The sequence below is a fragment of the Halichoerus grypus genome, chromosome 5 (assembly GCF_964656455.1).
Source record: "Halichoerus grypus chromosome 5, mHalGry1.hap1.1, whole genome shotgun sequence".
NCBI lineage: Eukaryota > Metazoa > Chordata > Mammalia > Carnivora > Phocidae > Halichoerus > Halichoerus grypus.
The window spans coordinates 52,213,657-52,240,753 of record NC_135716.1 but is presented as its reverse complement, the minus strand read 5'-3'; the positions used below and the strand labels follow the sequence as shown (position 1 = coordinate 52,240,753).

General features: G+C 40.9%; 1 protein-coding gene across 4 annotated transcripts in view; it reads right to left on the bottom strand.

Moving 5' to 3' along the window:
* Nucleotides 1-27,097, bottom strand: part of PAG1 (phosphoprotein membrane anchor with glycosphingolipid microdomains 1) — a 143,160-nt gene that overhangs the window by 69,252 nt on the left and 46,811 nt on the right. The window contains exon 1 of one of the 4 annotated variants that reach the window (XM_036097083.2): nucleotides 4,101-4,620. The exons of the other annotated variants lie outside the window; for them this stretch is intronic. The gene's annotated coding sequence lies outside the window, so the exon portion shown is untranslated. Of the gene's footprint in view, nucleotides 1-4,100; nucleotides 4,621-27,097 lie in introns of those variants that run through there. 4 annotated transcript variants of the gene reach the window in all.

Below are 27,097 nucleotides of genomic sequence, written 5' to 3'. Positions count from 1 at the left end.
TAAATAAGAGCAGATGTTGGAAATTCTATTGTCACTTGTTTTTCAAGCTTTCTGCTGTGTTAATATTACCTATCACATTTTTGATGCTAAGTAGGCCACACAATTTTCACATCATGTTTTTGGCAGAAGATCTCTTCATCTGGAGGTGCTTATCTGATTTGGATGTCACTGTCTTCTATTAGTTCCTTTTCTTTTCACCTTGTTTTCAGCCTGGCAGATTTGTATCACGGATGTGGGTGGGTGTGTGGGGCATGCAAGACAGGAAGGGGTAAAGGAGGGAAGAGAGAAAGGAAGGAAAAGTGAGAGGAACAAATGAGTTAAAGGGGAAAGTTTTCCATCCCATTCCACAGATATGCACCATCCATGAGACTGTTATTTTATCTGCAATCTGTAGACAGCTAGCACTAAGTTACCGGCAGCTTTATACACTCTTCAGAAGTAATTCTGGGGATGACACTAATTTCTGCAACCAACTCTCAGCTCATGGTGCTCTGCTTTTCCGTGCTCATGTGAAGGACCTTGCCGACTGTAGCTGAAAATGCAGAAATCCTACTTCTCAAACTGTAACCCCCAGATCTTTCTTACAGTAAGATACATACCTTCATTTTTTTTTTTTTTTTTTCTTTTTTAGAGCAGGGGAAAGGCAGAGGGAGAGACAGAATCTGAAGCAGGCTCCATGCCCAGTGCAGAGCCTGACTCGGGGCTCGACCTCATGACCCTGAGGTCATGACCTGAGCTGAAATCAAGAGTCGGACGCTCAACTGACTGAGCTACACAGGAGCCCCCTACATACCTTCTTTTTTGTTTGCTTGTTTTATTAAAAAAAAAAAAAAAAAAAAAAAGAGCTCTCTCTTTAAAATGTTGCCCTTGGGGTGCCTGGGTGGCTCAGTTGGTTAAGCGTCTGCCTTCAGCTCAGGTCATGATCTCCAGGTCCTGGGATCAAGCCCCACACTGGGCTCCCTGCTCAGCGGGGAGCATGCTTCTCCCACTCCCTCTGCTGCTCCCCCTGCTTGTGCTCTTTCTCTCTCTCAAATAAATAAAAAGTCTTTAAAAAAATAAAAACAAAACATTGCCCTTTTATTTCTGAGGGGTTTTGAATTTATCCTCCCCATTTCATCCATTCCATTCTATTCCTCACTTTTTCCTTTCCCTTCCCTCCTGCTGTTCAGCACATTCACCTACTAGCCAAATCTCATAGGTTCTACATCCCTAAATGTTTGTTACAGTTAATTTTCAGTTTTGTTATAATACATGCTGATTGAAAACGTTTGCAGAATACAGAAAGACCTATTATGAAAAGTGAAAGTTCCTTTTCACCTTATTGCCCCAATCCCATTTCCTTCCCTAAAGGAATCACTTAGAGTTGAGTAAAACACTTAAAAAGATGTGGGAAGATATAAAAATCTAAAGGGCTTTTCTTTCTTTGTTACATATTTGGTAATACACTAGGAATTGTTCAACAGTTTCATTGTACTCATTTGCTGGATGTTAGAGACTTTTCCATGTTAGCACATAGAGTTATCTCATTCCTTTTAATAACTACAGAACATTCAAAGGTATGGAGATACTATATTTGGGCCAATGGATATTTAAATGTTTTTGGTATTCCACAATTAGAAACAATGTTCTATGATTGTTCTTGCATATATATCTCTGGCTGAGTGAGGATATGGATAGGATAGATTTCCAGATATGGAACTGATGGGCATGTGCACTTTTCATTTCATTCTCCGTCTCCTCACTGACCTAAAGCCAATGTTGTATTAATATATTGTCTACGAGCCTATAAAAGAGAATGCACTTCTCTGTTCTGTTGGGTTTCACCACCAATCAGATTAATTCCTTTAATGCCTTCTGGGATTCTTGAGTATCTTTGCCTGCTGATGGTATGTCTGGCCTGGCTTTCCAGTGCTGCTGTGGATCTGTGGATCTCTCTCTTTTTTTTAATTTGATGAGTGAAGAATAAAGTAACACCTTATTATCTTGGTCAGGCATACAAGATCCATAAGACTTCTTGCCTGGACAAGGCCAACAGGTTCCTAACTTTTCTTGACTACTCTGTATTCATCCTCCACAGCTGACCAAGTGACTTACTAAAATGCAGATATAATCACTCAACTCCTTTGCTTCAATTCCTTCTGTCGCACCCTAATGCTTGGTGGGTGTTACGGGCTGCATTTTCTCTCCTAAAAAGTGTATGTTGATGTCCTAACCTCCAGTACCTCATAACAGGACCTCATTTGGAAATAGGGCCCTTACAGAGGTAATCAAGATAAAATGAGGCCATGAAGGCGGGCCCTATTCCAATATGACCGGTGTCCTTATATAAAGGGGAAATTTGGACACAGAGACAGACGTGCACGGGGGGAAAACACCACGAAGCAGCTCAGGAAACCCACCACCTGAGGACAGCGGCAGAGAGGGGAACCAGGCTGACCCAAGCCAAAGAATGTCTGGGGCGACCAGAACAAAAACAGGCAAGGAAAGATCTTTCCCCTACAGGTTTCAAAGGGAGCGTGAACCTGCCAACACGTTGATTTGGAATTCTAGCCTCCAGAAATGTGAGATGATAAATTTTTGTGGTTCTAAGTCTCCCAAATTGTAGCACTTTGTTATAGCAGCTACAGGAAATTAATATCGTGGGTAAAGTACGACCTCTTCGGCTCTCACCTAGCACCTTCCCTGCAGGGGCTCACTGCCCTCAGGATCTTCCTCCCCAACTTTCCTGGGAACAACACCTTACTGCCAGATGTGCTCATGTCCAAAGGCTCCAGGATGCTTCCTACCTCCTTGCTTCTGAACACCCTGGTCCCTCGACCCACCCCCCTTCCCCATGCTTGCACGCACTGCACGTGTGCCTTCGCTGACCTCCCAGAGCCACCTCCTTCAGGAGCTGTTTGGGACATCCTGTTTCCCCGCCAGGCTCCCCAGGCATAAATGACTATCCTGGGAGTACCTCCTGTGCTGTATTTAGAGGATTCTGACGTTATTTTGTACCTACTTGTTTATACACCTCCATCCCTCTCTTCTATGCTGTGAGCTCCTTGAGGGTAGACCCATTACCTTAGCAAAGTCCCCACACAGAGAATGTCCAAAATGGGATTTTTCTGGGTAAACAGTGCACACTGCCATGAACTCTAAGCAATGTGTCCTAGACTTTATCCTGTTAAACATGTCTTGTGTAAAGAAGTGGAGTAGAGTAGGTCAGGGCTGCTGACTCTACATGGTTGATGCACACAACTGAAAAGGGCTGAGGAGTCCTCTTCCATACACTGACTATGTGACTGCTTTCTAGCTTGTTATTATTTTTGATGAGATGCATTCTTCTAATCAGTCACACTTAGAAACTTCAGCTGATGCTTCCTTCATTAGAGTGGTTCATTAGAGACAGAAAGTAGATCAGTGGTTGTCTAGGGCTGGGGGGAGTGTGGAAGATGGGGAGATTGTATGACAGCTAAGGAATGAGGAGTTTCCTTTCAGAGTTATACGAATGCTCTAAAGTTGATTAGGATAATGGTTGCAAAACCCCGAACATACTGAAAGCCACTGAACCATATAGTTTAAACAAGTGAATTGTAGGACATGTGAATTTTAACTCAATAAAGCGGTTAAAAAAAAAAAAAAAGCATGATATAGTTAATTCAATCCAGTCCATAAGAATTGCCATTAAAACAAGTCAACTCTTTAGTTGCCAAACATTCACATAGATTAAAATAAATAAATAAATAAATAAATCCTCTGCACTGATGAAAAAGAAAACAAACAAAAACCATATCCTGTAATGTTTGCAGCATCCTACAGAAGACATGACGGCCACCAGGCCATTTCACATCAGGCCCGTGTACTCCGTGGACTCGGACCATCCCATGGCCGAGATGTAGCAACTTAATTAGACCTCAGAACTTTTCCTTTGTCTTCAAGCATCCAATTCTCTCTTCTTTCTCTCTGTGCCATAGTAGAGATGTATTTAGTTCAATAAATACAAGAGCAAGGAGGGAACTAAGATAAAATGATAAATGATAGCCAAGAAGGGGAATTACAAAAATCTACCAAGCTGTAGATAGTGGAGGGAAAATCAGTTATACGGTGAATCCAATTACCTCTGGGGTAAGTCAAGACAGGAACATTTGTCACAGCGTCAGGCAAAAGACGCGGTATCTTTAACACTTGCCACACCGTTCAAGAAGTTTCCTGAATAAACAAGGCAAAGAATGACAGGAAGTAGACAACATGGGGCTTACTCATACACTGTTTGTATTCACCACCTAGAATGCAAATGCCTGTCACATTTCCCCAGTGAAATTTCAAACCCCTTGAAGACAGAGAAGGTAGCTAATGGGTGCTCTCTGCTCCCACCATTCCACACCCAGAGCATTCAGCCAAGAGTTAGCAAGTGCTTACAGGGTACAGGATACAGTCATCTCAGAATCTCATTGTACTGAAGAGATTTTTTTTTTCCTTTTTAAAAGTAACAGTGTTTTGGAGCAAACATGATTTATCACATGGAACAACAAAGCCTATGTAATAAATGATTCCATAATGGATTGTTACCATTCTCTGAAGCCCCATGTCTAAGGATTTTATTTTGGAGAAATGTACACTCTAAAAAAAGCCTTCAAAATCAATAGGCTGTTGGCTCATGAACATATTTGAGCATGACTCAATGAGCAGGATTCCACTGGATCCACCCAGATTGACACATAGTACAAGTCCAGGTTTGAAAACTGACTTAGAACTCTATCTATTTTAGAGGTAGCTTTTCATGTAACCACAAAGATGCTAATCATAGAAAGGGAGGGAGTCATTTGCTCTGTAACATGTCCTTATATAGGTCATACACTCCAAAAATGAGACTCTTAGCAACTGAAATCTGATGATGATCTGTCACCAAGTTCAATACATATTTGGAAAGCATACAATTACATGTAATTAGCTAAGGTAAGTTATGGAGAGAACCATGCAAATATATGAAAAAACTTCTCAGAGTTCAATGTGCTAGGATGCAATCAAGAAAACAACAACAACAACAACAAACCATCTCCCACACACATTCACAGAGAAATACTCTGTGCCACTTCTGAAGGCTCCTTAGCTAAAGAGGGAGCTCCTCAATTCCTAGGACTACCCAGCCCTCTGTCACCTCCTCTCCAAACAAGCCCACCTTCCCCTGCCTGTGCCATCCCACAATATTCTACCCCCTTCCTCCTGACCGCTTAGCGCCAAGTCCTGAAGGTCCTTCTTTGTATGGCACACGTACTCTTTTCCTTCCGTCCTTTGATTCTGCTCAGTTCCTTTGGCATCAAGTATTACCTGTCCTCTATTAGGAGTGAATCCATTCTCTATAACACAGTTCAAGCAGGTAACACTGCTGGGTCTTTCCTGGAGCTTTCTACCTCTCCACTCACTCCATGAGGGGAAGGGGCAGTGACTTCTCTAAGGGGTGATTGGAGGAAGCACGAATGAGGTACCCCAGGCTCAGCAACCCCCTTCTTCCTCTAGGGAGTGGGGCTGCCCTCTGGGTAGATGTGGTTTCCTCTGATCTTCATGCCAGAGTGTGAGCGGCTCCTTTGGGCCCACAGAGAGGCCTGTTGGGGTTCGGGATCAACAGATAAACCCTGCACTCCAACCTGACCTTTACTAGTAATAAAGGTGATATTTAAGTCTTAGCTGCCAATGATTTTATCCTATCTCTTAATTTTTTTTTTTTTTTTCAGAACTTGGGAGGGTCTGACAGGTGTCACTATTGTGGTTTTTACTGAAGGCTCCAGCATCATTCATATATGTAAGTATACATACTGATTAGATAGCTTAAAAAATTGATGTGAGATTGTGTCCCATATCGCTGCCTGGATGTAATTTTGGGTCGTGTCTCATAAGTCTTTGGCTTCACCACAATGCCCAATGTACAGTAAAAATATGCTCAGATGGGTTCAATCATGAATACATCATCCAATTAAGGATATAGAGAAGATTAAAAACAAAACCTAGGACTACAATACTTGTGAGTCCAGCTAATGCTTAGGACTTTATTAATGCATTTTTGGTATCACTTAGCAGTGTTAAGCATAAAGTTAATATAAGCACGGTGAATATAAAATTAATATATGCTAAATACTGTGATCCTAGAGAGTAAATTTAACTGCACACTGAGCAAGAAGAAAGAATAAAAGATAAGGTGTATACTGATTTTCTTCATCAAAACCCATAAGATCTCATTTCAACAAAACCCTGTCATTGAATTTACAGCACATCTAAGAGTAAATTTTATGTGATATATATCCAAATCTAATTTCTAAAACAGTAATGGTAATCCATCATAAGCCAAATTTTCATTGACCTACACCTTACACCTTAATGTTATACATTACATTATCTCACTCTTACGTAAAAAGCCTCACATATACACAAAAAGCTACCAATGTGCCATGTTTTTTGGGAAATAATGATTTGGTTGTCTAAGGGTATGTTTTTGAGTGTCCCTCCATGAAAAAACAAAAGCAAATTAAATACATAAGTGATTACAATTATGTCAAAATAAACACAGTATTTCAATAAAACTTTAGAGGTCAATTAATGTGATAAATTACTAATTTCTCTTCAATTTTATTTTTGGCACAGGATCTGTTTTTTTTTTTTTTTTTTACTGAAATATGCTTTTATGGAATGCTAACTGGATGCTAGAACTAACAAACATACGGTACTAAGAAGCAGTCTTGAAACACAATAATAATGCTGATAATGACTACTTACAGAAAACGCTGTCCAGTTTTCAAAGACATGTCACACATTTTTCCTTTGACTCTCACAGTATCCCCTCAAAACAACAGAGTAAATATCATCATACCCGCTTTACAAATGGGGAAACTGAGGTTCAGAGAGGTTTGGTGATATTCCTAAGGACTGGCAGGGTTGGTACTCCATTTCAGATTGCTGACCCCCATTTGGAGATTCAATAGTTATTGAGCACCTATTGTGTAATAAACCCCACGTTGATGCTGGGTTAGAGATGGTCCCTGGCCTCTCCCCCGGTCATCCTAATTGACACGGGACCAGTCATCAACATGCATATGGCACATTCAATGTACTATTTTAATTTTATATACGGATAAAAACAAAAATTAGTTTGCAAATATTTTTCCTGTAAGAGCAAAGCTAGGGAAGACTGCTTTAAAATTAATATAACTTAATCATTTACTTTAGAAAATTAAAAACATGTTTCATTGTTACTCCTCAATGCTCAAATTCAAATGATAGTGTTTCAATTAAAATTGAGACTCCAAATTAAAAATATCCTTTGGCATTTTTAAATGAAGCATTTAATCTTCTATCAAATGACTGAGAATTTAATCACATAAATTAGTCTACCTCATTCATGTACCAAAATGTCAAAACGTATCTAATGATACAAACTTAGATTTACACAGTCACGGTGATGAGAATGTCGCTGGAGAAGACCCTTTCTGAAGCTCAGGTCTGGGGCTTTACATATCTAAAATCACAGACAGGGGCCAGCACCACTCTGTAGCTCTCGAGCCACAATTTCAATGGGAGGTTGCCTCTTCATGAGGGCAGTTGTCATAAAATGTCAAAATATGAGAAAGAAGACCCATGGTTCATCCTGAAAGGAAAAGGAATAGCACCCCTGTTGCTTTTTATCTATCTTTGCCCATAAATTAATCAATGAGTCGTAAATCCATTTGGATTTCAGGCAGGTTTCCTTCCAGGTAGCAATAAAGACAAGCAATCATGATGTAGAGAAACCCAACGAAGCAATGGAAAAAGAAAAGTAGGTGACTGAGTCAATCAGCCAGTGAGGTGACCCCACAATCATAGCCTCAATCTTGCTGAGAATCTGGCAGAACACAGTAGAACATGTGCTCATTACAAAGGAAACATAAACCCCCACCTCGACCCTCCAGGGGTTATCAACCTTCTGGAATTGAACAAGTAGAGAGGGGCGCCAAAGTGTGTTTTATGGGTCCATCCCCTTCTACCACCTTCTTCCTCTAGAGGATTGTAACTCTATATTTGCCTTATACCTTTCTTGTCTTGAGACAAAGTCCATCTATGTTTTAAAAAAACTCTTAATAAATGCAGCATTCTATCTTAGGTAGTGCATATTTCCCTGTCCATCTGTAAACTGTCTCTGATAATGTCTGAATGCCGGGGTAGATCACTGTGATGCCAACATTATTACAAGCCCACGTTAAGTATCCTGCACAGCGCCTGAGGGCATGGCTTTCTTCTGTAAAATGAACATGCCGCACTAGAGTCCCTGTTAGATGTGATAAGACGAAAGGAAAAATGAGAACACACAGAAGTCCTAATTTATATACATCACTGTCAGCTGCCCTTTAAAGACTACTTAAGCTTTTCTAGACCAGGAGGTCCCAAATTGTCACATAAATTGCTATAGCATGATACATCTATTTACGTATTTCTCTATTTGTGTTGGATTAATTAAAAATCTAAATCTTCTCTTCAACCTTCCCACCTTCTTTGGCTTATTGTACCTATACCAGATTTTGGCAACCCAGAAAAAGAGGACTCATTTACAAAATAATTTCATTGCAAGAGTTCCTCTTCAAACCTGTCATTAGGAACACGGAATGCACGTTTTCATTAGAATGAGCAAATGAAGGTTATTACACGCTTAAGACAATCATAATTTTTATAAAGTTAAGCAACTTTGTGGAAAATAAAGAAACCAGTGAACATTAAAACCCTACTTATTGTATTCTGAAGTTTCTTTTGGTCTCTAATTTTATAGAAATATCTACAAAGTTGCCATTAGCAAAGAAACACCATAATGACCATTTTCAGTTATTATATCAGATATGCATTTCTGTGTTTCAAAATAGCCTGCATAAGCCATTTTTATTTTATTTTATTTTAAAAAAGATTTTATTTATTCATTTAACAGAGAGCACAAGCAGGGTGAGCAGCAGGCAGAGGGAGAGGGAGAAGCAGACGCCCCGCAGAGCAGGAAGCCCGATGCGGGGCTCGATCCCAGGACCCTGGGATCATGACCTGAGCCGAAGGCAGTTGCTTAACCCACTGAGCCACCCAGGAGCCCTTGCATACATCATTTAAAAAACTATAAAATATTATCTATTTTTATATCCTTAGTCACGTCCTCATTGTTGAGGCAAGTTATCTCCCACGTCTTCATTTAAAAAAAAAAAAGTGCTGTTATGAATATCTGCATGACTTTTGCACATTTTTCTCAATGACATGGAGTCATGATCTTATATGATGGAAAATACAGCCCCAGAGAAGACCCATTTATTTATAAGATTGAGACTGCTCTTCCTTCCCTCAGCTAACTAGAGCACCTGTGAGTGACAAGGCCGACATGAGAAACCCGAACAGAGATGATCTAGAATTAACAAGGGCAATGCCTCAAATACAGTTGTGGATGTTCTTACCCTTCTTGTCGTCACTGTAACATCAACAACCACTACCACCACAATATCCTAAGCATCTATCACCTGCCAGGGGGCTCTGCAAACACCATTCCTATCCTTTGCAACTTTCATCAAGCAGGGATTCATCTTCCCATTTCAAGTATGAAGAAGAGTTAAGGGGCTCATCTGAGGCGACACAATCCCTATCGGCACCACACTTAGAACAGAAGCCTCTCTTTGTTCTGCCCCAAACTGCCTTGTTCTTAGAGAAAGATCACTGAAAAGGACTATCGACTTGCTCAAACCTATTCACTAAAGACTTGAAAGTCATTTTTATGTGAGACCGTGTAGGGAGACTCTATGTGCTGCCCTGCAGCTTCGGCGGGAGGTCCTGGGGATGCTGCCGCCGCCACCGCCACCGCCGCCGCCACCACCAGCACCAGCACCACCACCACCACCACCAGCACCAGCACCACCAGCACCACCAGCACCAGCACCACCAGCACCACCAGCACCACTACCACCAGCACCACCAGCACCACCAGCACCACTACCACCAGCACCACCACCAGCACTAGCACCACCACCAGCACCACCAGCACCACCACCAGCACTAGCACCACCAGCACCACCACCACCAGCACCACCACCACCAGCACCACCACCAGCACCACCAGCACCACCAGCACCAGCACCACCAGCACCACTACCACCAGCACCACCAGCACCACCACCAGCACTAGCACCACCACCAGCACCACCAGCACCACCAGCACCACCACCAGCACTAGCACCACCAGCACCAGCACCACCAGCACCACCAGGACCAGCACCACCACCAGCACTAGTACCACCACCAGCACCACCAGCACCACCAGCACCACCACCAGCACTAGCACCACCAGCACCACCACCAGCACCACCACCAGCACTAGCACCACCACCAGCACCACCAGCACCACCACCAGCACCACCACCAGCACCACCACCAGCACCACCACCAGCACCACCAGCACCACCAGCACCAGCACCAGCACCAGCACCACCACCAGCACCAGCACCACCAGCACCAGCACCACCAGCACCACCAGCACCACCACCAGCAGCACCACCAGCACTAGCACCACCAGCACCACCACCAGCAGCACCAGCAGCACCAGCACCAGCACCACCAGCAGCACCAGCACCACCACCAGCACCACCAGAAGCACCAGCACCAGCACCAGCAGCACCAGCACCAGCACCAGCACCACCAGCACCACCAGCACCACCAGCAGCACCAGCACCAACACCACCAGCACCACCAGCACCACCAGCACCAGCACCAGCAGCAGAGAGAACAGTGAAGGTGCTAGAGATAGCAGCCACCTCGCGGCACCAGACCATCTGACCCACAGGGCACGGAGACAATAGTGTAGCTTAATGTCCTCAACCACTTACTTTTTTTCTCTAAGCATTTCAGCTATTTTGAAGTCTGCTGGTGGGTGGCATTTTTCTCTACATCAGAATGTAAAATCATCCTTAATTTGACAGTAATTGAGCTCCATCACTTCTTTCCATGCCTGATCAAAATACAGCTTTGAGAGTCTACAGATAATTAAAATTTCAGGAAGTGTTTGGAGGAGCCTATTAATGTATTACAGAATCATTAACCAGAGAAAAATATTAATCTTTGAGATCACCATTGAGCATGGGGAACTATTATTCTTGGGATTATTTTGTGTGAACAAGCCCAAATCCTAATGTTACACAAAGGCTAATGTCTTTGCTCAGAGGATTAGAATTAATTTATGACCTCTGCTTTGGACTTAAATGCTGTAAACATCACTGGTGTTCCTGAAAACAAAGACTGCTCCTGCATAATTTTTCAGATAGAGAAACTGAAATTAAAGTACTATGATAATATTTGCTGGATAAAGCAAATGCCAAGATCAAAACTGCTAAAACTCTGAGTGGATATTTATTAACCCCACTAATCCTTTTGCATTTCAAAGTTTATTTATTTTTACTATGCTCTTCTATGCTCTTCGTCAGTTATTATGGCATAATTTTAAATTCATAAAAGAGAATTCAGAGTTAATAATATCACAAACTTTAAAATAATACTCAAGTAATACTGATGAGGATAGAAATGCATTTGTTATCTGAATGTGTTCTTTGGATGAACCAAAAAAAAAAAAAAAATGGTAATCTAATGTTAAAGTTTTAACTCCTCATACCCCAGCCAATGAGGCCCTGTACAAAGAACAAGGATTTAATTTTAAAACATCTATGAATACTTTTAAAGTGACAACTCAGTAAATCAGATGGTCATGTTCTTCTCAGTGTATTCAAATAATAAAAGTACAAATTTTACAATATTCTGACTTCCTAGCACTCCTAAATTCTTCCTTGTGAAGCAGTATCTAACATTGAGAAATGAACCCATCTCTCCATGGCTTATTTGATGGAAACATGCCAATAATTATTTCTCACTGAATATAGTTTATGGCAATTTCTAAAAGGCCAAAAAAGGAATTTCTGGTCTAACTGCAGGTGGGGCCTGAGAGCATAAGAACAATAAGCACTGGTTACTTAAAAACCTAGATTACTGTCTGTCAGGCATGCGTATATTTTGGATAGTCAATAGACTGGTCTTAGTGACAGATCAGGCATGAATAATATAAAGGAGAGAAGCACCTTGGGCATATGGTGGTGCCATCAACTGAGATAGGAAACTCAGATGGAGGAACCCATTAGGGTGGGAAATAAACATAGGAAGAACTCAGTTTGGGAAACATTGATTTTATGGTGGATGTGGGGCATGGAGGTAAAGAAATCTGGGGGCGGCTAAATTTAGGAATGAAGATCTCAGGAAGAAGGTTTGAAGTAGTGAGCAAGATCAGGTACACAATCATTTTCTGTAAGGGGCGAGACAGTAAATACTTTAGGTTTTGCAGGCCATACGATCTATCACAACTACTCAACTCTGCCTTTGCATCATCAACACAGCCATAAACAACAGCTAACAACTGAGTGCATCTGTTCTAATAAAACTTTATTTACAAAAAACAGGTGTCAGAATGTATTTATTTGGACCATAGGTCACAGTTTGCCAACCTGAGTTAGAGGACAGTGAAGCCCTGGGACTGGATAAGATCACCCAGGAAGAACACATAAATATAAGGCAAATTAGTATGATATGAATTTGAAAACATGTAATTCTTCAATTTCTATTCAGTTCAGTAAGGACATATTTTTACTTTTTTCCTTGATATGTGAAACAATGGCTAGCATAGGGATATACATATATGGTAGTAAGAAGTACAAGAAAAGCTACTAACCTAAAAAGAAAAGGGAATTTAAGATATAAGTAAAAATAATGAACTTTTATATTTTATTTTACCAGTGATACTATTTTTCCAAACATTTTTTAAAAGTTCAATAATCACATGAAATATACTGAATTATTAAATATATTTAATTATCAATTGTTGCTAAAATGGAGTTAAAGTCAGTTTTAATTTTTCCAAAAGAATATGAATGCTGGGATGAATTATTCCTACCCATGAAATGGATTTAGTATTTTGATATTGAAGAAAAGCCAAGAAGGCAGAGCAAGAGACAATAAAATGATTAGGCTATATAAGGGCAAACGGCATTCATAACACATAAAATGTGTTTGCTTATTTCTATAGTTATAAATAGCTTTATAACTATTTCTCTAATAGCCATCAAAATCTTAAACATATACTCCATTGCTAAAGGACTAAATAAACGTTGTTTCTGTTTAAATAAAACTCATCAAAACATTCAAATATGCCTTGGGTGCTACGTTAATGCCGAGGATTAAATGACCAGTATTTACAGCATAAAAATGAAGCATAGCTCCTATTCAGAGGTGTAAATCAGGGTTTGCTTACTTGGGGCCCTATAGATAGATAACCAAAGGGTCCTTGGCCAACTTTGGGAGGGTCTATAGACTGCCTGCAATTATATGCAAAGCTTTCTGTGCATGTGTCCTTCTTCAGAGATAGTCCAGGATGGTCATTAAATTCCTGAAGGAGTCTATTGCTTCTCCAAAGCTAAACTGGGATCTGTAAACAGGTCTCTTTAAAGCACATTTATCTTACTTAAAAAGCCTGAAAGTTTTTTTCTAACTTCCTATTTTTGAAAAGAATAAAAGACTTGATTATTAGTCCAAATTAAGCAAGTTTTTCTGTTTCTGCCCCAGACCACTGGCATTAGACCCAAACTCAAAACTGTGTCCATTAGTGAGAAGCCAAGTTTGTTTCCCACTATTCACCCAGAGAAACTCACCCTTAACTTAGAATTTTTAAACAGCTCATTGTTTCCGGGGATCTGAGGCACCTTTTTATAAAGCTCAAGACAGAAATCAATAAATATCCCAAGAGCCGAGTACTTCTGAGATGCTGGACTATTAATTAGTATGCCTTATCTTTAAATTAATCTGTAGAGTTAATTCTATGTAATAGGTGAAAGAACATAGCAGTACCAGAATGATGTTCTTACACGTTGATTTTTTTTTAAGGTAAATTACAGCAAGTTGATGGCAAAATGAAAGAACTGAAAATCCTGCTATTCCATTCATAGGCTATAGTCCATCTCTTATAAATGAAAGGCATCTTAGCATCTCTTGGGAAAGTAACCTATTCTTTCCAGAACAAAATAAATTTCTCTCAAGGATTAGATTTTTGAGAGACTCTATAGCATTCACAAAAGGCTTCTGAAACACCTCCTTGTTAATTTAATTTCCTGCCTTTTCTCTGTTGATAGCTAAGATCAATTTGGAATAACTTTTCCATAATATTGAAAATCAGTGAGCAGGAGGCCGTTAATGCTTTGAGGCCCTATTGTACGAAAGGTTACTCCTTCAAAGTGTGAAAGATGGTCCAAATCAAGTTGACCTTTCTGAGACAGGAAGTAGCAAAGGCCCCGAATTTCAAAAGCTGTCTTCTGTCCACCTAAAACTATCCAATAAACGTTATCTTTCGTGACCACAGAACCAACATTTCCTTGGTTCACATGACATGAGGGCCCATAAAATTATGCGCAGGCTCCACAGCAAATTCTTTGCTGCCTGAAAAAATACTTAGAGTCATACATGTTCCAATTTTTATCTATTTTGCATAAATGAAGCAGACTTGTAGAAAAGACTGGATTCATTATCATGTAAAATACAGCCGTTAGTGGAAAATCGATATTCCCAGACATAACAAGATCAGACTCTGGCTTCTGGGCTTAAGTTGGGGGCTAAGAGGTAGAACGTTTCCAAAAAAGAAAGCCTTCCTTCGGAAAGAGTTATTCACAGGGGTAAATTAAATAACACTACCAAAAAAGGATGCCACAACAAGCCACTGCTTGAGTCTACCATCAAAGCAGAACATCTATCCAACTGACCCTTAGCATTAATGTCAGTGTACAGGTAACTCTTAAATGTGTATGTGCTTCTCTCTCAAAATCTTTTGTAAGCTCTATCTTATGACTGGAAAACTTGACAGGACTCACTGGCCTCAAATACCTATCATATTAACGCACAAGAGATGTGTTATCATCGTGCCAATCAGATGCTACAACCAGGAAGCAAACACTGGCTAATTACAGAAATACACAGTTTAAAATACCATGGATTCTACAGCAAGGGGAGGTGACAGTCAGGCCTGCTTCCAGGCAGTGATGATGAAATTTGGTCTCAAAGACGAGCAAGAGGGGAAGATCTGGAGAAGAAAGCAGATCATTTGGGTGCTCTCTAAATGCCAGGCACTGCTCTGGTCACTGAGCATACAAGGTGAACAAACAGATGAAGTCTCAGCTTATTTCCCTGTAGGTGGAAACTGACAAAAGACTAACACTAAAGTATCAGATGGGGGAAGTAAATTAAAAAGGTCAAGGATAAAGAAGTGAGAGTGTCTTGAGGGCTTCCTGAGCCATGGCTGCTTGAGGAAGTCCTTTTCGAGGAGGTAACATTTAAGTTGAGATCTGCATGACAAGAAGGAGCCATCCTCTATGCTTTCAACCTCTAAGAACTACTGTCACGGAAAAATCGGAGAGATGTGACTTAGTCTCACAATCCTGCGGGTTTTCACCATTTTTTGTGTGTTTGAGGCATACATAATTTTTAAATATAAGAATATTGGTCAGATTATATAAAAAGGTTATAAGACAAAGCAATTTGAAATCAGTCAACAATAATCTGATCCTGTCAACTCCTGACAATTCAACTAACCATGCCTCAGTTCTCTGTAACAGCACCCCCCCCGCCCTGCGCCACCCGTTGGCTTCAGCTCTGAGTGGCTATTTGCAGCCTATACCACACTCATACACTTAAGAGGCAAATGTCTCCAGTTAAAGTAAACAGGAGATCTTTCTTTAGCAGAGGCTCAAGAACACACTCAACTAAAAATTAAACTTCCCTTGTCTTCTGCAAACATAACCTGTTTGGCTTAATAATTGCCTAGCAATACCTTAAGTTGTATGTACAGATTTTATAGACTACACACATTCAAATGTGGGAAAACGAGTTTCAAACATTAATGTTTGGCAGCGTGCTTTCATGCTATGGGGCATTTACAGGGCAATGGCAAAGCACTGTGTAAATGGAATGGCAAACCCTGGTTTACCACTCCTGAGTTTCTATATTTTCTGGCTTTCCCACTAGGAAATAATCAGTTTCACAGAATTCTCAACCTCGTGGTCATTTCCCTACGTGAAGTTTCGGAAAGAGTTTTAATTTCTTGTCTTTCCCCCCATTTTCTGATTCTTCATAGCTAAAACCCCCAGCAGAGCCAGGCTATCAGCATAACTTGCCTGGTGTCTGCAGACATGAAGGAGGCACACGAAGAAGGAAGGGCCCTGGCATGACCAAGCAACATGTCAACATCACCAGAAACTACGATTGTTCCCAGAGGTCCACCACTCAGAATCGTCACGTGTCACCAATTTGGATGTAGGGCCAGCTAGCTGTGACACCTGTCACTTCACTGATGACCAGCACTGATTTGCTGAGCCCAGAGGGCCTCTGAAGCACAGGCTAAAGCCTAATCAGCTTCCTAGAGGAGTGCAGAATTAATTTTCAAAGATAGGGAAGAAGGGTAGGATTAAAGAATATGAAGTTGATTATATTGGAGGAATGTCAAGAAGACTTTGGAGGACTTTGTGAAAGCTGTTTAGAAAACATAACAAATAACCTTAACATAATGGTTAGAGTCCGAAGAGCCAACTCCTTCTTCTTCCAACAGGCCCAGTAGTGTGCTTTTCATGCCAGGCAGTTTGAGTTTCTGCTGAAGATAAGATCTCAACCTCACAGGAGCAATGTCCACAAAAGCCAAACTGTGGAAGGAGCCGAGATGTCCTTCAACGGATGAATGGATAAAGATGTGGTCCATATATACAATGGAATATTACTCAGCCATCAGAAAGGATGAATACCCACCATTTGCATAGACATGGATGGAACTGGAGGGGACTATGCTAAGTGAAATAAGTCAAGCGGAGAAAGATAATTATCATATGGTTTTACTCATATGTGGAACATAAGGAATATGCATTTTATTTTGTTATGTTATGTTAATCACCATACATTACATCATTAGTTTTTGATGTAGTGTTCCATGTTGATATTTTCTAAAAATATTTTCTAAAAAGGAAGGAAAGAGGAAACAAAAGAAAAAAATGGATAGTTGAGGAATATTTTTTCATGAAAAATAGATTTTTCCAGTTTCAGGGGTCCACAGGTCCCTCTGTGCAGAGGACCACAGGGGAAGGGAGGGAAAACTGAATGGGAAGAAATCAGAGAGGGAGACAAACCATGAGAGACTCTGGACTCTGGGAACCAAACTGAGGGTTACAGAAGGGAGGGGGTGGGAGGATGGGGTAACCGGGTGATGGGTATTAAGGAGGGCACGTAATGTGATGAGCACTGTGATGAGTTGTTATATGCAACTGATGAATCGTTGAACATTACATCAAAAACATGATGTACTATATGCTGGTTAACTGAACATAATAATAATAATAAAAAAAAAGATCTCAACCTCGGCACTCCAAAAAAGCAGCTCTTAGAATCTTCTCACTTTTGCCAAGTGAGCCATCCGCTCATGAAATGAACAGCAGCATTCTTGGAGCTTACTGGGAGAAACCCTAGAACACAGACGTGCCACCAGGCTGTGCCAACGCCTAACGCTGTGAGACAAAGAAAACCAAATGTGACCAGCAGTGAACAGTAACCACAGTGAACAGCTTTACATCCTTTCCTTTCTAGTTCCTAGAACCCTCCTCTGAAGAGGCTCTCACTGCTGCTTCCAGGAGAGAGGAAGCAGGGGAAATCCAAAGAGGCAGTATCTTAGAGACTTCTCCCAAAGCTCTGGAAGGGGACTGGGGCCCCCTGGGAGCTACAGACCAAGACGGAGCACCCAGCTGCTCTCCGAAGCAGGTGGCGAAGTTTCCAGTTTCTAAACTCAAGGTGTGTCCTCAATGGTTCTGAGCTTTCTAAGGAAACTGTGGCTACTGGTAGCTGAGCTAATCATCTGAAATCTTTTCACAGAAAATTGTGGACCACTGAAACTGGAAAAATCTATTTTTCATGAAAAAATATTCCTCATTTCAACTATCCATTTTTTTCTTTTGTTCCTCTTTCCTTCCTTTTTAGAAAATATCAACATGGAACACTACATCAAAAACTAATGATGTGGGGCGGAGCAAGATGGCGGAGGAGTAGGAGACCTGGATTTCGTCTCCTCTCAGGAATTCAGCTGGATAGGGATCAAACCATTCTGAACACCTACTAACTCAACAGGAGATCGAAGAAAAGAAGAGCAGCAACTCTCTGAACAAAAAAGCGACCACTTTCTGGAAGGTAGGACTAGTGAAGTGAATCCGAGGCGATATTCGGGAGGAGAGACGGTGGGGGAGGGGCCTCCATCGGCCGCTTCTGGCAAGTGATAGAGCCACGGAGCACAAAATCAGAACTTTTAGAAGTCTGCTCCGCTGAGGGACGTCGCTCCGGTGGCTAAGTGGGGGGTGGAACCCTCGTGGGACGGTGTGGTCTCAGGACCCTCGGGGTCACAGAAAGACCAGGGGTGCCTGAGTGCAGCAGAGCTCCCAGGTATCGGAGCGGGGAAGCCGGCTGCAGAGACGGAGCCCAGGCGCGGGCTCTCAGCTCGGGGTTGCCATAAACCGTGATCCGCGGCACAGTCGGGCCACTGCTCCTCCAGCAGGGACCCAACAAGCGGCAGATTCGGGGAGACTCACCTTCCCCCGGGAGGGGCGGCGCGGGAGCGCACCGCGGGGATCTGCTGGGTTTGGAGACTCCACACGGGGTCAGGTGCCAGAGATAGAAACGCTCCGTCCCAGGCCGGGTGAGCACGGAGTGCGGCCGGAGACAGGGGAGACAGGAGTGACTGACTGCTTTTCTCTGGGGGCTCACTGAAGAGTGGGCCCGAGTTCTCGGCTCCTCTGAGGCGGAGATTGGGAGGCCGCCATTTTCACTCTCCGCCTCCAAAGCTGTACGGAAAGCTCACAGGGAACAAAAGCTCCGGAGAGCAAACCCGAGCAGATTACTTAGCTGGGACGGGGCAAGGGCGGGGCAATTCCGCCTCTGGCAAAGACTTTTGGAAACCACGGCAACAGGCCCCTGCCCCAGAAGATCAGAGAGAACAGCCAGCCAAGACCAAGTTTACCGATCAATGAGAACGGCAGAACTCCAGTGCTAGGGGAATAATGCACATAGAATTCATGGCTTTTTTTACCATGATTCTTTAGTCTTTCAAAGTTAATTTTTTTTTAACTGTCTTTTTTTTTTTGTTTGAATTTTTCTTTTTCCCTTTTTCAACCAACATCTTATCAATCCCTTTTTTAAAAAAAAAAAAATTTTATTTTTCATTTTTATTTTTCATTTTTAGAGTCATATTCTATCCCTTCATAGTAGTTACCCATATTTTTGGCATATATATATAAGTTGTTCGCTCTTTAAAATTTTGAGATAGTTTCTTCTAACAGATCAAAATATACCCTAAATCTCTAGTTTATGGTTTTTTCCTACTCCCCTGCCTGAACACATTCTCTCCCTTTTTTTTTCTTTTTCTTTTTTTAAATCCTCTTCTTTCTTTTTTCAAACAACTTCTTATCAATTCCTTTTATAAAATTTTTTATAATTTCCATCTTTACAGTCATATTCCATCCCTTCATCATATCAACCCTTATTTTTGTACATATATAAGTTTTTCTTTCTTTAAAATTTTGGGAAGCACTTTCTTCTATCAGACCAAAATACACCCAAAATCTAGTGTGTGGCACTGATCTATATACCAGCCTGATCATATTTGATCACATTCTGTTTTTTTTTGTTTTGTTCTGTTTTTGTTTGTTTTTATCTTTTTCTTTTTCCTTTTTTTTTCTTTTTCTTTTTTCTCTCTTTCCCTTTCTTTTCCCACTGCTTCAGGTCTTTTCTGATTTGTTTAGAGTATATTTTCTGGGAACGTTGTTACCCTGTTAGCATTTTGTTCTCTCATTAATCTATTCTCCTCTGGACAAAATGACAAGACGGAAAAAATCACCTCAACAAAAAGAACAAGAGATAGTACTGACTGCCAGGGACCTACTCAATATGGACATTAGTATGATGTCGGATCTAGAGTTCAGAATCATCACTTTAAAGATACTAGCTGGGCTTGAAAAAAGCATGGAAGTTATTAGAGAAACCCTTTCTGGAGAAGTAAAAGAACTAAAATCTAACCAAGTAGAAATCAAAAAGGCTATTAATGAGGTGCAATCAAATATGGGGGCACTAACTGCTAGGATAAATGAGGCAGAAGAGAGAATCAGTGATATAGACCAAATGATGGAAAATAAAGAAGCTGAGAAAAAGAGAGATAAACAACTACTGGATCACGAGGGCAGAATTTGACAGATAAGCGATACCATAAGACGAAACAACATTAGAATAATTGGGATACCAGAAGAAGAAAGAGAGAGGGGCAGAAAGTACACTGGAGCAAATTATAGCAGAGAACTTCCCTAATTTGGGGAAGGAAACAGGCATCAAAATCCAGGAGGCACAGAGAACCCCTCTCAAAATCAATAAAAATAGGTCAACACCCCGACATCTAATAGTAAAACTTACGAGTCTCAGAGACAAAGAGAAAATCCTGAAAGCAGCTCGGGACAAGAGATATGTAAGCTACAATGGTAGAAACATTAGATTGGCAACAGACCTATCCACAGAGACCTGGCAGGCCAGAAAGGACTTGCAGGATATATTCAGAGCACTAAATGAGAAAAATATGCAGCCAAGAATACTATATCCAGCTAGGCTGTCATTGAAAATAGAAGGAGAGATAAAAAGCTTCCAGGACAAACAAAAATTAAAGGAATTTGCAAACACGAAACCAGCCCTACAAGAAATATTGAAAGGGGTCCTCTAAGCAAAGAGAGAGCCTAAAAGCAACATAGACCAGAAAGGAACACAGACAGTATACAGTAACAGTCACCTTATAGGCAATACAATGGCACTAAATTCCTACCTTTCAATAGTTACCTGAATGTAAATGGGCTAAATGCCCCAATCAAAAGACACAGGCTATCAGATTGGATGAAAAAACAAGACCCATCGATATGCTGTCTGCAAGAGACTCATTTTAGACCCAAAGACACCCCCAGAATGAAAGTGAGGGGGTGGAAAACCATTTACCATGCTAATGGACACCAAAAGAAAGCTGGGGTGGCAATCCTTATATCAGACAAATTAGATTTTAAACTAAAGACTGTAATAAGAGATGAGGAAGGACACTATATCCTACTTAAAGGGTCTCTCCAACAAGAAGATCTAACAATTGTAAATATCTATGCCCCTAACATGGGAGCAGCCAATTATATAAGGCAATTAATAACAAAAGCAAAGAAACACATCGACAACAATACAATAATAGTGGGGGACTTTAACACCCCCCTCACTGAAATGGACAGATCGTCTAAGCAAAAGATCAACAAGGAAATAAAGACGTTAAATGACACACTGGACCAAATGGACTTCACAGACATATTCAGAACATTCCATCCCAAAGCAACGGAATACACATTCTTCTCTAGTGCCCATGGAACATTCTCCAGAATCGATCACATCCTAGGTCATAAATCAGGTCTCAACCGGTACCAAAAGATTGGGATCATTCCCTGCCTATTTTCAGACCACAATGCTTTGAAACTAGAACTCAATCACAAGAGGAAAGTCGGAAAGAACTCAAATACATGGAGGCTAAATAGCATCATACTAAAGAATGAATGGGTCAACCAGGAAATTAAAGAAGAATTAAAAAAATTCATGGAAACCAATGAAAATGAAAACACAACTATTCAAAATCTTTGGGATGCAGCAAAGGCAGTCCTAAGAGGAAAGTATATAGCAATACAAGCCTTTCTCAAGAAACGGGAAAGGTCTCAAGTACACAACCTAACCCTACACCTAAAGGAGCTGGAGAAAGAACAGCAAATAGAGCCGAAACCCAGCAGGAGAAGAGAAATAATAAAGATCAGAGCAGAAATCAATGAAATAGAAACTAAAGGAACAGTAGAACAGATCAACGAAACTAGGAGCTGGTTCTGTGAAAGAAGTAACAAGATTGATAAATCCCTGGCCAGACTTATCAAAAAGAAAAGAGAAATGACCCAAATCAACAAAATCATGAATGAAAGAGGAGAGATCACAACCAACACCAAAGAAATACAAACAAGTATAAGAACATATTATGAGCAACTCTATGCCAGCAAATTAGATAACCTGGAAGAAATGGATGCATTCCTAGAGATGTATCAACTACCAAAACTGAACCAGGAAGAAATAGAAAACCTGAACAGACCTATAACCACTAAGGAAATTGAAGCAGTCATCAAAAATCTCCCAACAAACAAAAGCCCAGGGCCAGATGGCTTCCCAGGGGAATTCTACCAAACATTTAAAGAAGAATTAATACCTATTCTTCTGAAACTGTTCCAAAAAATAGAAATGGAAGGAAAACTTCGAAACTCATTTTATGAGGCCACCATTACCTTGATCCCAAAACCAGACAAAGACCCCATCAAAAAGGAGAACTACAGACCAATATCCCTGATGAACATGGATGCAAAAATTCTCACCAAAATACTAGCCAATAGGATCCAACAGTACATTAAAAGGATTATTCACCACGACCAAGTGGGATTTATCCCTGGGCTGCAAGGTTGGTTCAACATCCGCAAATCAATCAACGTGATACAATGCATTAACAAAAGAAAGAACAAGAATCATATGATCCTCTCAATAGATGCAGAAAAAGCATTTGACAAAGTACAGCATCCTTTCTTGATCAAAACTCTTGAGAGTATAGGCATAGAGGGTACATACCTCAATATCATAAAAGCCATCTATGAAAAACCTACAGCGAATATCATTCTCAATGGGGAAAAACTGAGAGCTTTCCCCCTAAGGTCAGGAACGCGGCAGGGATGTCCACTATCACCACTGCTATTCCACATAGTATTAGAAGTCCTAGCCACAGCAATCAGACAACAAAAAGAAATCAAAGGCATCCAAATCAGCAAAGAAGAAGTCAAACTCTCACTCTTTGCAGATGATATGATACTTTATGTGGAAAATCCCAAAGACTCCACCCCAAAACTGCTAGAACTCATACAGGAATTCAGTCAAGTGGCAGGATATAAAATCAATGCACAGAAGTCAGTGGCATTCCTATACACCAACAACAAGACAGAAGAAAGAGAAATTAAGGAGTCGATCCCATTTACAATTGCACCCAAAACCATAAGATACCTAGGCATAAATCTAACCAAAGAGGCAAAGGATCTGTACTCAGAAAACTATAAAATACTCATGAAAGAAATTGAGGAAGACACAAAGAAATGGAAAAACGTTCCATGCTCATGGATTGGAAGAACAAATATTGTGAAGATGTCAATGCTACCTAGAGCAATCTACACATTCAATGCAATCCCCATCAAAATATCATCCACTTTTTTCAAAGAAATGGAACAAATAATCCTAAAATTTGTATGGAACCAGAAAAGACCCCGCATAGCCAGAGGAATGTTGAAAAAGAAAAGCAAAGCTGGCAGCATCACAATTCCGGACTTCCAGCTCTATTACAAAGCTGTCATCATCAGTATGGTACTGGCACAAAAACAGACACATAGATCAATGGAACAGAATAGAGAGCCCAGAAATGGACCCTCAACTATATGGTCAACTAATCTTTGACAAAGCAGGAAAGAATGTCCAATGGAAAAAAGACAGTCTCTTCAACAAATGGTGTTGGGAAAATTGGATAGCCACATGCAGAAGAATGAAACTGGACCATTTCCTTACACCACACACAAAAATAGACTCCAAATGGTTGAAAGACCTCAATGTGAGACAGGAGTCCATCAAAATCCTAAAGGAGAACACAGGCAGCAACCTCTTCGACCTCAGCCGCAGCAACTTCTTCCTAGAAACATCGCCAAAGGCAAGGGAAGCAAGGGCAAAAATGAACTATTGGGACTTCATCAAGATAAAAAGCTTTTGCAAAGCAAAGGAAACAGTCAACAAAACCAAAAGACAACCAACAGAATGGGAGAAGATATTTGCAAATGACATATCAGATAAAGGGCTAGTATCCAAAATCTATAAAGAACTTATCAAACTCAACACCCAAAGAACAAAGAATCCAATCAAGAAATGGGCAGAAGACATGAAAAGACATTTTTCCAAAGAAGACATCCAAATGGCCAACAGACACATGAAAAAGTGCTCAATATCGCTCAGCATCAGGGAAATCCAAATCAAAACCTCAATGAGATACCACCTCACACCAGTCAGAATGGCTAAAATTAACAAGTCAGGAAATGACAGATGTTGGCGGGGATGTGGAGAAAGGGGAACCCTCCTACACTGTTGGTGGGAATGCAAGCTGGTGCAGCCACTCTGGAAAACAGTATGGAGGTTCCTCAAAAAGTTGAAAATAGAGCTACCATATGATCCAGCAATTGCACTACTGGGTATTTACCCCAAAGATACAAAAGTAGGGATCCGAAAGGGTACTTGCACCCCAATGTTTATAGCAGCAATGTCCACAATAGCCAAACTGTGGAAAGAGCCAAGATGTCCATCGACAGATGAATGGATAAAGAAGATGTGGTATATATATACAATGGAATATTATGCAGCCATCAAAAGGAATGAGATCTTGCCATTTGCAACGACGTGGATGGAACTGGAGGGTATTATGCTGAGCGAAATAAGTCTATCAAAGAAAGACATGTATCATATGACCTCACTGATATGAGGAATTCTTAATCTCAGGAAACAAACCGAGGGTTGCTGGAGTGGGGGGTGGGGTGGGAGGGATGGGGTGACTGGGTGATAGACACTGGGGAGGGTATGTGTTCTGGTAAGCGCTGTGAATTGTGCAAGACTGTTGAATCTCAGATCTGTACCTCTGAAACAAATAATGCAATATATGTTAAGAAAAAAAAAAAAGAAGATAGCAGGAGGAGAAGAATGAAGGGGGGGAAATCGGAGGGGCAGACGAACCATGAGAGACGATGGACTCTGAAAAACAAACTGAGGGTTCTAGAGGGGCGGGGGTGGGAGGATGGGTTAGCCTGGTGATGGGTATTAAAGAGGGCACGTTCGGCATGGAGCACTGGGTGTTATGCACAAACAATGAATCATGGAACACTACATCTAAAACTAATGATGTAATGTATGGGGATTAACATAACAATAAAAAATTAAAAAAAAATAAGTAAATTAAAAAAAAGAAGTTGGCACTTTAAAGAAACAAACTAATGATGTAATGTATGGTGATTAAAATAATAAAATAAAATTAAAAAAAAGAAAATATCAAGTAGTTACTTTCTTTTTTTTTTTTTTAAGATTTTTATTTATTTATTTAACAGAGAGAGAGAGAGAGAGAGAGAGCACAAGCAGGCAGAGCGGCAGACGGAGGGAGAGGGAGAAGCAGGCTCTCCGCCGAGCAGGGAGCCCGATGCGGGGCTCGATCCCAGACCCTGGGATCATGACCTGAGCCGAAGGCAGCCACTTAACCGACTGAGCCACCCAGGAGCCCCAAGTAGTTACTTTCAAAAGGAAAAAAAAAAGTCTTGATATACAGAAGACTATGGAAGTCAAGTGAATGTCTGCCATTTCACAAACCCTCACTTACCTTTATTTAAATGAACAAACACAATGACACTATAAACAAAAACTTTAGTCCTTGAGAAGTTCAAGAACAGAAGTTCAAGGCAGACGCTTAACTTAAGTGACGTTGGGTCACCCAGCTGCTAGAAGTAAATAATGAGACTAGCGTCTAGGTCATCTGACTCCCCAGCCAGTTCTGTGCTAAGATCAGATAGCTAATAGAAAATTGATATTTAAAATTCCAGGGGCACCTGGGTGGCTCAGTCAGTTAAGCATCTGACTTGTTTTTTGGCTCAGGTCATGACCTCATGGGTCATAAGATCGAACCCCGTGGCGGGCTTGGCACTCAGTGGGGAGTCGGCCTGAGATTCTCTCGGTCCCTCTCCCTCTGCCCCTCCCCCCACTCACATGTGCATGCTCTCTCTCTCCCTCAAATAAATAAATAAATAAATAAAAATAAATTTTTAAAAAGATAAAGTAAAATTCCAGATGGTGATATTCTAGCCATTAGATACATTTTTAATCACTTAAAAATCAGCTGATGTTAAAAAATTTAGAAGAGCCCACACCCATGTATCAACAAAAAGTGAATACTTTAGAATTATATGTGACTTATACAGCCTAGCTATGCAGAAAGCGGTCATATATTCTTTTTTTTTTTTTTAAGATTTTATTTATTTATTTGAGAGAGAACTTGAGAGAGCATGAGCATAGGGGGAGGGTCAGAGTGAGAGGGAGAAGCAGGCTCCCCATTGAGCAGGGAGCCTGATGTGGGGCTCGATCCCAGGACCCTGATATCATGACCTGAGCCGAAGGCAGATGCTTAACTGACTGAGCCACCCAGGCGCCCCAGAGAGCTACTGTATATTCTTAAAATACCACCAAGTAGACAAAAGTATTCCAAAGTGAAGGAAGTATCCCCAAAATGTAACACACTTGTGTTCCCTGCCCATTGGGTAGAAAAACCCATGCTCTGGGATCCCTGCACTTGGGGCAACATTACAGGACTGAGATCAACAGGGCCAGCACATCTTTCAGGAGCGAGCTGACAGATTTGGTGTCAACAAGGGGTTGTCGCTGAAGCTTTGATTCTATCCAGCCTGATGTTCCAATTTTAGTTACACTTCATTTAGGTTCATTTGAAAAGTGGCACCAAAAAAAAAACCCAAAAAACAAAAAACAGAGGAATGGAAGTTAACCATATGCTGAAATTTTCCTTTCACACTTGGAAGCACAGCAAATGCACTTTTTCAGGCTTATGAAGTAACCCTCTAGCATCATTGATTTTTGAGTCTTACAAAAAAGCTCTCCGTATTGTGCCTGTACCATAGATTTACACTGCTATAAGTCCTGTCAGACATCATCTTAGCTTTATGAATAAATAAAACTATGCTCTAGGGAAACATTGATTTAAGAGGAAAAAATCAATACCCATCTAGCATGTGATAGACTTGAGCTTTAAGGCTACTTATCCCCAAAGTACAATGCAATACTGAGTGTAAAACCATACTTTTTGCACCCT